The sequence below is a fragment of the Sarcophilus harrisii genome, chromosome 5 (assembly GCF_902635505.1).
Source record: "Sarcophilus harrisii chromosome 5, mSarHar1.11, whole genome shotgun sequence".
Lineage (NCBI taxonomy): Eukaryota > Metazoa > Chordata > Mammalia > Dasyuromorphia > Dasyuridae > Sarcophilus > Sarcophilus harrisii.
Genome location: NC_045430.1, coordinates 209,275,785 through 209,288,046, shown reverse-complemented (window position 1 = coordinate 209,288,046; position 12,262 = coordinate 209,275,785). Strand labels below are relative to the sequence as shown.

Below are 12,262 nucleotides of genomic sequence, written 5' to 3'. Positions count from 1 at the left end.
AAGAAAAGTAAGGTTCCTTCTGGTCTAAAGTGTTGAGCCTCTGAAGAGAGATTTATTATGGACTTGAATAGTTGAAGAAGATTTTCTTTAAGATTAGACTTTAACAGACAAACAGTATTCAAATAAATTTTGGGATTAAGCAAGAATATTCTTTATGAGGAAAACAAACTGAGCAAAGTCATAGAGATAGGAATAGAGGGAGGTGGAGGCAAGATGGTGGAATAAAGACAAGAACTCACCTAATCTCTCCCCAAAGCCATTTCAAATTTCTTTAAATAATGATTCTAATAAGGAATATCCAAACACAGATAAAGATAACAAAATCATAGCTCCTACATCCAAAGCCTTTAAGAAAAATAAGAATTGGTCTTAGACTCTGGAAGAACTCCAAAAACATTTTGAAAAGAAAGAGAGAGAGAGAAAGAGAGAGAGAGAGAGAGAGAGAGAGAGAGAGAGAGAGAGAGAGAGAGAGAGAGAGAGAGAGAAATTAGAAAAAGACTTGAGAGTGGTGCAAAAGGAAATACAAAAAGCTAATGAATAGAGAAATGCCTTAAAAAGAAAAAGTGACCAAATGGAAAAGGAGGTACAAAAGGTCACCGAGGAAAATCATTTCTTAAAAATTACAGTTGAGATAGGAATATGCCATAGTGAGAAGCTTGGCTTGAATGTCAAAAACGTTGTCTGTGGGAGAATAGTGAAACATAAGATTATATTAAAAGGTTAAGCTAAATGAATCAAAAGTATTTATTAAGTCCTTGTGCTGTGAAAAGTATCACACTAAGTTATGAGAATACAAATGCAAACAGTCCCTGCCAGCACATGCGAAGGGAGAGGTAACCTAGGAAGAGGTTGGTTTGGGGAGTCTCAGGAAGAATGAGTGGAAGGGGCAGGCCCTTTGCAACAGCAATGGCAGTATCAATGTGATTACTGTTCTCTGAGCAAATGATGGGAAGCAAAAAGGGTAGTAGTAGGGAATGTGTGTCAGAAGGAGCAGGTAATCAGATGTGAAGTGAAGCATTGTGTTCCCAAGTTAGAATCAGTGGGTTCTTTGTGTTTGTGCTGGGAGACTTACCAATCAGAATAACATAGTCTCAAGCTGAGGGTTCCAAAGTGGAGTACATTAAAGTCACCTAGTTCTCAGGTGATTGATTAGTCCAGAGGGAGTAATAGCAACTAAATTGGCAAGGAGATGGCTGGGGTGAATGATTGGGTGATGAAACAAGGATAGTACCAGTCTACAGGATAACATTTCACAGACTGTTTTGCTTTGGGCTATAAATCTATCATTCCTTTAATTTATGTGGATTTGATTATTGATCTTGTAGTTTATTAGTATCCCTGAATATCCGGTCTCATTTGTGTATCCATACAGTTGACACTGAGTCTTCTCCTAGGGCCACTCCAAGCTTCTATTTCCCTTCAAGGGTCACATAGTCAATTCTTAAGCTACCCTCACTCCTTGAAATAAAGGCCTTATGGAAGAAATGCTTTTAATTCCCCTAGGGTAACTTGTCCCAGATGATTGGAAAGAGTTTAGAACTACTCAGTCATCATGGAAAATTCGGTCATGCTGACTTCCCAGCTTGCTATCATTCTCAACATACAGTCAAGATTTAACTTAACCACTAGAGTGAGTAAGAATGATATCTAACAATTGATCACGTACATCAAATAAATAATAATAATAGAAATACTTTTTTTAAAACTGTCTTTTTATTTTGGTATTTACACTATCTCCAAAATCCCTCAAGTAATATTCTTCATCTTACCTAAAGGTCACTACTAAGTAATGCGTTGTTTCTTGGAGCTGAAATGAAATATTTTATATTCACTGTCCTATATTTTAATAGTGCATCTCCCTGTAACCAGTTCAAACCTTTTCAAACCTAGAAAAACAGAACTGAAATATAATACTGCATGAAACCCCAGCAGCATATTTCTTATTTTTGTACTCAACACACACTTTATTCCATAGCTAATACTGAAGCCAAAATATATTTTTAAAAAAAGATTTTCCCCCAAGGGCTTAATTTTCTCCCCTCCTTACCCTCTTGGTAATCCTAGGTCTCCCTCAGGGATCTTTGAACAGTCAGTAGAAATTCCAAAAGAAAAAAAAAAAGGTACCTATGGAAGAGAGGGTAGGGGAATAAGATTGAGTAAGCAGCAATTAGCTAGAGTAAATGTTCACACTTCATTGGTCTCTACTGCCACTCTCCCCTAATTTCCAACCTAATGTCACTACATGAACCATCCTTGCAAATCTAGTGCATAGAGTCTGCCAAATGCAGCTGCATGCAGGTTATTAAAACTGCCAATGCTTTTTATATTTTCTAGTATCTTCCTAATTTATAGGGCATGGGACAAAAGCTCAGTTGTCTCTTTATGGATGGGTCTTTCTACAAACATGGCCTTGTTCTTTCGATTCCAGAGATGTTCTTTAGAAGAGATGACCTTTCAGCCATATTTGTTCCAATTTCCCTATAACTCCTTTTCCTCTATTCCAATTCTCTTATTCTCCTAGTTTAAACCTAATCATCAGTTTGAAAGCCATTACAGCAAAGAGGGGTATTAGTGTTACAAAGGGTCATGAAAATTTCAGTTTCCAGGATCAATTAGTTTCTAGTCTAACTACTTTCCCATATGGAGAACATGAGGCTCAGAAAGTCAAAGTGGACTGCCTAAGGTTCCAAAACTGGAACATAATGAAGCCAAGACTGAAAGTCACTCTTTGCTTCTTAGTTTACTCATTTGTAAAAGGAGGGATTTGTACTCTAAAATTCTTTCCTAGGCTTAAATCTGTGACGTAAGTCCCCTGATTCTGAATCCATTCCTTTTTACTTACCCTCATCTATCTACAAAATATATAAGAATTCTTTTTCTGGGTCAGATCCATGTCTGTCTATCCCAGTATTCTGTGATTACATGATCAAAAACATGTGGTAGATAGAGTTCCATGACATGAATCTAACAATTAGATATATTCTGGTGACCAAGTATTACGGATTTGAGCTTTTTAAAATTTTCTTTAGGCCTATGATACTTATTGGAATCATGCACTTCACAAATGTGATACTCACAATGTAATGTTGTATTCCCTCCCATTTATATTATAGTAATACCTTTTAAGCTTTAAGAAGTTCACCTGGGTATATAGTGTTCCAAGAAATGGCGAATGTGGCCGTGCTCCTCCTAGCCATCCTTCTCATATTATTCCCCTCTCAATCATCATCCTTTCAGAATGAAGAGCCCTCATCTTAGATCATTTTCATATTAAAACTTCTGCAGTTTGATCTGCTGTCTAGTGTTTCTCTGAAATTTGTTAGCTCTACTTTATCTGTCTTGAGGAACAGTAATGACCATTGTATGCAGTTGTCCAGGTATGGTCATGCCAGTGTTTTGCAAATTAGTGGACTGTATTTCTCTTTGTGTGTGATGACAATATCTTGATTTCACTTAGCACTTTTAATTTTTCAATGCATTTTCCTAACTTAATTTAGCCATAATAGACTTTTGGTGTATAATGCATTTATTAAAATAAGTGGAATTACCACTGAAAGAATAATATTCAATTCTGAGAAGCTTTAAGTAAGGACTATGCCTAGGGCATTTTGACCAAGATGACAATCACAGGGAAAGTCACTAAGAGAGTGTGGTCAGGGAAACCATTGGCACAGCTCTCCATTCAAACAGAACACACAAAGTCTTCTCTTTCTTCCTCCATCCCATGGAACTTCTGTACATCTCCATGTCTGGTGAGGAGGAAAGAAAATATAAGAGAAACTTCCAAACTCTCTTCGAATTAAGGTACATTTCTTCATCTCTTTCATGAGCCATGGGAAGAAGTTTTACTTTACCATCTACTTTGCTACTCAATTGGCTGATTCTTCATAGCCAGATTATGGAGGCTATAATCTCTCTTTAAAATCTCTCTTTTTAAAAATAGTGTTAACATAGTAATTTTCCTCAATGTCTGGATTTATAATCCAAAACTTGATGGAATAGAATAATCTCTTTTCTGCTTGGTAGTCATCTTGCTGTCAACATCACCATTTACCTTTTCTTTTCCCTTTTACTCTAACTCCAGACTTAACCTTATCTTTCTTTTGAAAAGAAATTTCTTTTTGCATTATTAACTTAGTAAACATCAATAAGCATCAATATTTCAAGACATAAAGACAGAAAGGGGGATTATATACAAAACAAAATTTCTTATTTATACAGATTGATGTATTTTAAAGCATATTGGATTTAATATAAGAGCAGAATTGCTTTTTTTAGACTATATTGCTTTCTGAACTTCTTTCTTCTCTCTTTTGTGCATTTTATAAATATTATGCTAATATACTTTTTTTGCATCATTTTAACTAACCCAAAGGTCTTTCCATCCCCTCCCCTTGAGGTCCTCTATTATAATATGAATAATGAAGAAAAACAAATTAATATGTTGGTTTTATCTGAAAACGTATCTTCTATTCTATACCTCTAGTGTGCCAAGAAGTGGCCATCATGGTTTCAGCTTTAGTCTTCTGAAGTCATGATTTGATCTATATTTTTCTGAGTATTTAAAGCACCCAGAAAAGCTAACATTTTCTTAGTCATCAAACATTTATTAAACACTTGATATGTGGCAAGTACCATGCTAAACTTTGGGAATTAAAAGAAAGGGGGAGCAGAATCCATTCCTTTTACTAAGAAAAATATATTCTTTTTTTTTAACCATTCAGTTTTATTTTATTTTCAGTTTACTCCATTTCATGACTCTTCTTCCATTCATTAAGAGAGCAAGAAAAATAAAACCCATTCAAATACATATAATTAGCAAATAAATTTTCACATTAGCCATATTTAAATATATATTTACCTATCACATAATATACATACATACACACACAATTTAGTATACCCTCTGGAGATGGGTTACATCAGGGGCAGTTAAGTGTACTTAGAGTATTAGACCTAGAGTCTGGAAGGCTCATCTCCCTGAATTGAAATCTGGCCTCAGAAATTTATACTAACTCTCATACTGGGCAAATCTCACCTTATTTGTCTCAGTTTTTTCATCTGTAAAATGAGCAGAAGAAGGAAATGGCAAACTCTTCCAACATCCCTTTTGCCTTTGGTGGAAAGTGAGATTTGAGCTGGCTTGAAGTAAGCCAAGAAACCTAAGGGGTGGAAATGAAGGGGTAAGGTAATCTGGGCCTGGGGAATAAGGAGCATAAAAGCCAAAAATGGAAGAAAGAGTGTCTTATTCCAAGAAGATCAAGCAGATCCTGGTATACAAGAAGGGGAATAAGGTGTAAGAAACCTGGAAAGGTAGAAAGGGGAGAAAATGGGAAGATGTATTTAATAACTCTGAAAGGAGTAGTCATTGAAATTCCTTAAGCAAGGGAGGTGATGATAATGGGTCTGAGGAGGTGTGTGACATGATTATTTCCTTTAAAATGGCTGACTATCATCCTTCCCCTAGCCTACCAAATGAGGAAGCAGCCGTACTTGCTCCTCTGAAAACAGTGTGAACCCCATTCCTATTCACTGTTGCTTGCCTCCTCCTTTTACGAGCTGAAATAGAATATCAGTGTATTTCCAGGGCCATCCTACCAATAGAACTCCTACCAGGACTATCTCAGATCCCAATCAAAATTCAGTTCATGGTCTTTTCATTTTAAGATTTTAGCAGTCTCAAGCTTTAGTCTCCCTAGGCATAACATTTCCTCTCCCCCAAACCGCCTTTCTAATCGGCTATGACTGACCCATTCTGATTTGGTCTCTGTACATTATAAAAGCTTCCCCCTTGGAGCCTTACTGGAAGAAAGAAAAAGGGGGGTGGGAGGAGAAAAAAAAAGAAACAATGATATATCAGAAACTTGCAATTTTTAAATAGTAAGGAGAAATGAAATATGTATGTGAAAGCCTTGGGGACTAGAGGGAAGAGGAGAAAGAAAGAGCAGTTGTATTATCTCAAGTTCTCAGTCCAATGAAGTTCAGAGCTTGGTAACTCACTGCCGCTGGTCATCTGTGGCTTGGACCAAAAAGAGGAAAAGCTTTTAGGCCAAAAGGTCTGACTGAAGAGACTAGGAAAAGGCTACAACTGGGGTAAACAGGGATTAAGGATATATGTCCTCAGCTTCCACGTTGTGGCTGCCAAAAGAATCTCAGAAAACTCATGCATTTGAGAAGAGAAGAACTGATCCCATTACAGATGGCTTAATTGTTTGTGCTGACCAGGCTTGTGCTCTAGCCAAGCTAGTCTTGGATAGTAACTCACAGTTGGCTGTGTTAGTTCTCATCCTCTGATTTAGAAAAAAAGGTCTCTAAGGAAGTACAGAATGAATGCTTCCACCCCTACTCTGTCCAAACCTAGGTGTTATTCATGCTTTAAACATTATCTGTACTCTACCATCTGAAAAGGGCTGTGGATTGCAGAGGTTCAGTCTCAGGGCAGTACTATTTGTACACAAAAAAAAAAAAATCTGTGGAAAATAAAATGCTGAGTATATAAATGGATTACACCCACTGGTTCCCACTACAAAAATTTCCTCCATTTATAGAATTCTTTAATATTATTCATCAACTCACATTCCTTCTATTTTCATTGTCAGAAGTGGAATTGGAACAACAGGAGAGACGCTCTTAAGTCAGAATTTCCCATATGACCTTGTCTTTCTGTTTGATTGGCCAATACCCTTCAAATTGCCCTTCCTTGACCCAGTTGGTGCTTTGCCACTGATGGTTCATCACAGCCACTGAGCACAGAACATTCTTTTTATACAAAACTTATCTTTGAAGTATGATTCAGGACTGTACCACAGAGTCATGGATGCTGAGTCAGTTCTATCATATTAGCTAAAATAAATCATTATCTGCCCCTGCCCAATTGAAGAATAATCTGACAGAATAGGACTTCATCTGACATTACTGACTTATTGAGAAGAAATATTTATATCCCAGTGAAATCTGAAGAAAATGAAACTATTTGAATTGCTATTTTTCTAACCATTTTCAAGAAATGAAATCACTTAAAAGTAATCCCTTTAGTTTCCAGTTGGAAAATTATGCAAGAAATTGACTAAAAAGTTTTATATGAAGAATTTGACATGATATTTTTCCTTTAGCCTTCAAATTCTATTTTTCACTAACAAACTAGTTAGGGAAAAAGATACATTAATTTATTTTTCTGTCAGCCAATAATTAAATCTTTTAAAATTTGCCCTGCCTCACTGACCTCATGTGGGTCTACAGATTAAAAAAAGAAATCTTTAATAGGTACTAGTGTCTCCTTTTTGAGAATTTGAGTTTGTAAGTTAAATTGAACAATTTTTAATAATTATAAATTGTAGTTTAGGCTTAAAAAGTTTTAAAGTAAGGAATAAGAATATTATTAAAGAACATGGGGAAATTATGTTTTCTTTTGTTTTTGCTTTCCTAATTGCTATCTTCTTAGGTAATTTAACATTGCCTGACTTACATATATGACTTCTTTCTTCTTTTTTATATGACATTCTTTCATTATTATTTACTCTCCCCCATTTCTATTTCTCTCCCTGTATGTCTTCCCTTCTCCCTCCCTTATACACATACACATAACATATACATACATGGACTCACAGAATAAATAATTAAGTTTTCTAATCTGCCCTCTTCATCTGATAGGTTAAGAAAGTGAGGCACAAAAAATTAATGATTTCATTAAGATTATATAAATGGCATTGTGAGGACTCAAATTCAGCACCTCTGACTCTTTTATTTTTAATAACATTTTATTGACAGAGCCCATGCCAGGGTAATTTTTTACAACATTATCCCTTGCACTCACTTCTGTTCCGATTTTTCCCCTCCCTCCCTCCACCCCCTCCCCCAGATGGCAAGCAGTCCTATACATGTTAAATAGGTTACAGTAGATCTTGGATACAATACATGTGTGCAGAACCAAACAGTTCTCTTGTTGCTCAGGGAGAATTGGACTTAGAAAGTATAAATAACCCGGGAAGAAGAACAAAAATGCAAGCAGTTTACATTCATTTCCTGGTCTTCTTTCTGGGTGTAGCTGCTTCTGTCCATCCTTGATCAATTGAAACTAAGTTAGATCTTCTCTTTGTTGAAGAAATCCACTTCCATCAGAATACATCCTCATACATCATTATTGAGGTATATAATGATCTCCTGGTTCTGCTCATTTCACTCAGCATCAGTTCATGTAATTCTCTCCAAGCTTCTCTGTATTCATCCTGTTGGTCGTTTCTTACAGAACAATAATATTCCATAACATTCATATACCACAATTTACTCAACCATTCTCCATTTGATGGGCATCCATTCATTTTCCAGCTTCTAACCACTACAAACAAGCACCTCTGATTCTGAGTTGTAAATTATCTCCTCTGTGTTTATCATATGTCTATACAGGCTTTTGAAATGTATATGTGTACTTGCATACAAAAATAGAGAGAAAGTATGGCAATAAAGATAATTAGTCTTAAAATCAGGAAAGGCTGAGTCTAAGTCCTCCTTCTTATCATTATTAGTTGGATGACTATGGGCATAATTACCTAACTTTTTAATGGCCTACACAACTCTTAAATAATAAATTATGAGAGAGTTGGTGATACTGTGGTGGAAAGAACATTAACTCTTGAATCCAAGGTCCTGTATTCACATCTTACTTCTAATGATTCCAACATATATGATCTTTAGCAAATCATATAATTTCCCCAGATCTCAGATTCTTTATCTAGAATATGACAGTATTTGGAAGAGATATGCTTCTATATTTTCTTCTATGATGATTTAAATTAGAAAATCTCACATCTAGAATTTACCATTGCATTGAAATCCTAGGATGGGATCAAGATATATATGTGAATTTTATGTGTACATATGTATACTGAAACCTTTTATCTCTTTCCTCTCCCATGTCTAGGTATCCATAGGATTATTTGGGGTTTGTCCATTAATCAGAAATATATAAGTAAATGTAGGAGAGTCAGAAACAAAGAGAAATTTACATTTTTCATAGATATATGCCCAATATTTTCTTGTTTTCATATGAACCCATGGTCTGAAAAGGGTAATAAATTTGGATAATATTTGGCAGATCCTTCTTATAACTATGCAGGCACATCCAAACCTGGATAAGGGATAGCAAATGTAAGCATACGATCATTTGGTTTTTCAACTTTGACTCCTTTACTGTGATTTCTTACATTTATCAACTTCTATCTGGACCCTGATGGAGGGAGTGTGGTTATTGGCTAGTGTTAATGGCTTTTTGTGTGAGACTGCTCATAAACTCAAGGCTATTTTTGCTCTTTTGTGAATCATACTCCAAAGCTTTACTCAGCCAGCTAAAGTAATGTTTTCCTTTGGGGTAACTATATTTCTTTTGTTACTTCACATGGCAGTTATCAGGAATAGTCCAAGTTCTAATTTATATTTGGATTATGGAGAATAAATTTGTTTCTATTCTCATTAAGCCAGTGCCATGTAGATTACTCTGGAGCTTCAGTTAATCATACTAGGGGTATGATAGAGCTGGTAGTCTTTCTGGTAAAGTCATGTATCTATGCCCAAATCACATTCTCATTTTAAGTATCAAATGACAATGCATTTGCTATTAAAAGCTAAGCACTAAGTGAATACTATCTGGGTTATGAGTTTAGAAGTGTCAGATAGGTTTCCCTTAATCATTCCTATCAGCAAGTTGAAGTTCAAAGAACTAGTGACCAACTTTGCTTCTGTCAAAGTATTTTGGGGGAGCCAGGCTTTTGCATCTCGAATCAAACTTATCTCTTCATAGAGGTACAAAACAATGGATAGTGTTAGTAAGTAGAGTAGAAACATGAAGGAGACTCATTGATGCTGGAAAGTGGAGCTATAAAAATTCATGGTATACTGTTCTTGATTTTTTACTTCTTGAATCACTATTGGTGATATGCGGGTGATCATAGATATTTTTGTTATTCTGAAGAATTGCTTCAGAGTTCATACAGAGAGTGTACCAAAATCTGAAAATTCAGTTATCATGAATGCTTTGGTCAAATTTAGCCACAAACTCCCTATCTGAATTGTAACAGTGGATTGTACTTTCAGTTCCCCATTCCTAGCGAAGGATGTTTGACAGTAGATGGCAGTAATATATAATAAGAGAATAGAGGAATGATTGTAGGTTGAAAAAGACTGGAGAGGTTTGACAGAAGCCATGGATTTTTTTTTTCATTATAATTTTTGATTGGGGTTGAAGTTGGATGTTGAATATAGGATCATATTTAAATAGATGGGATTGGAAATGTCCTACAGACATGCCTGCATATACCATGATTAAAACTAGTGCACGTGGACCCTATTATCTCCTCAAGCTGTCATTCTACTTCCCCTTTCCTTTTAGTGTTCAAAATACCAGAAAAAGTCTCCACTTCCTCTTTTTCTCAGTCACTTCTATCCCCCTTATAATTTGACTTCCAACATTACCACCCACCTGAAAATGCTCTCCCCAAGGTAAACCAGCTTAGCAATTATTAAATTTATGTGTTTTTTTCTCAGCTCTCATTCTTGTCTTCTTGGCAGTATCTTGTTGCTAAATATCCCCTCCTTCTGATATTTTCACTTATCTGTATTTGCAATATATGGCATTCTCTAGTTTTCTTCCTACTTGTTTGATGAGTGATCTTGGTTACAAAATCATCATCCATGTCCTCTCCACCAAAAATGGGAATGTCTTTGGATGTTTTCTGCTATTTCTTTGCACAGCTCTTGATTCAGTAACTGGGTTTCATGGATTCAATTATCTCTGTGCAAATGATCTGCATGCAAAGCTATAAATCCATCCCTATGTGCTCGTAACTTGTAGACCCACAGCACCAGTCATTTGCTTACATCTTTCATCATTTGTCTATAATGCATCTTGAACTCAACATAATCAAAATGGAACTCATTCTCTTTCCAGCTAAATTCATCCTTCTTCCACATTTCTCTATTTCAAGAGCATCCTTTCCCCCATCCTTCCTTTATCTTAGGATCAAAATCTTGAAATCAATCTTACTTTTATCCTCTCCTTCCCCCAATATCTAATCAGTTACCAAGTCATGCTGCTTCTACATTCATTACTATTTCATGTCTGCCCCTATAGCTTAGAGTACAAGAATATCTCTTAAACAAGGCTCTCATTTTCTTTGAACTTGGACTGATACAAAACCTACTAATTGGACTCCATGTTTTTATGCTTTCTCTTCTGCAGCCTTCCTTCATATAGATCCTTAAATAATCTTCTCATTGAAAGTCTGACTATGTCACTGTATGGTTGAAGAAAATCCATCGATTCTTTTTTATCTCTAGTATAAAATAGGAATTTTAGGTTGAAATTTAATGTGTGTTAAAATTTAGTCTGCCATTTCCAGGCTTATTATGTGCTAATTTATTTTCCATATTTTATGGGCTTGCCATACTGACCCACTTTTTATCTCCCAAACTCAACCTTCAGTTTCTTTTCTCTATGCTATTGTAGATACATGGCTGAAGTTTACATTTGCCTTACATTTCACTCTTACCATTGTCTAACTTCATTTAGTGGTATATCATAGTGTCAATAGCTTTTCTTTTTGGTCCTTGGTTATCTTTTCTTCCTTGGCTTATTGGTTTGCATTTATATCACCTCAATGGAGGAGGAAGGAAACTTCCAGAGAGAAAAGACTGTTTTTCATTTTGTTCTTGAATTCCTCACAATCATGGTATCTTATGTAAAACAGGATCTTAATAAGTTGTTATTATATTGGATTGGTGGGTTGAATGGCAGGAGCCAAATACATCAGAAGACTGGTCAAACTTCATTGGAATTGGGGGTTCATGAATGAAAATGAGGAGACATGCAACTTGAAATGAAGATAATAACTATATCTGAGTTATTATCTCTCTGCATAATATAATGTTTATGTGTTGGGTGAGAAGGGAAAAAAACAATTTTCAGGTGCATTTAAAAATTTTTTTTCCTTACTTTAAGCCTTATGATGTTATCACACTCAATAGCCTATGTGTCTCATAAATGCAATAAAAACCTGAAATCATATTTTTGCAGTTAAAACACAGTGTCCCTAATTAACACATTCTTCTTTGTATCACTGACTACTCAGTTTTCATGATGCTTGGCAAGAATGCAGAGTTCTCATAAACCCTAGATATCTTTCCACTTTCTATGCTCTGTGCTATTTCTCCTACTGAAATGCTCAAATCTTTTGATTATTAGACAGGTACATCTTCTTTATAATCCTTACAA

At 35.5% G+C, this 12,262-nt stretch overlaps 1 protein-coding gene and 1 long non-coding RNA gene across 2 annotated transcripts in view; one reads left to right on the top strand and one right to left on the bottom strand.

The window, feature by feature from the left end:
- The window catches only part of PTPRN2 (protein tyrosine phosphatase receptor type N2), a 1,447,381-nt gene that overhangs the window by 650,161 nt on the left and 784,958 nt on the right, over nucleotides 1–12,262 (top strand). The gene's annotated exons all lie outside the window — the stretch shown is intronic.
- LOC116419191 overlaps nucleotides 3,435–12,262 on the bottom strand; it is a 49,551-nt gene continuing 40,723 nt past the window's right edge. The window contains exon 5 of the long non-coding RNA XR_004229438.1: nucleotides 3,435–3,749. This is a non-coding gene — a long non-coding RNA (uncharacterized LOC116419191). The remainder of the gene's footprint in view (nucleotides 3,750–12,262) is intronic.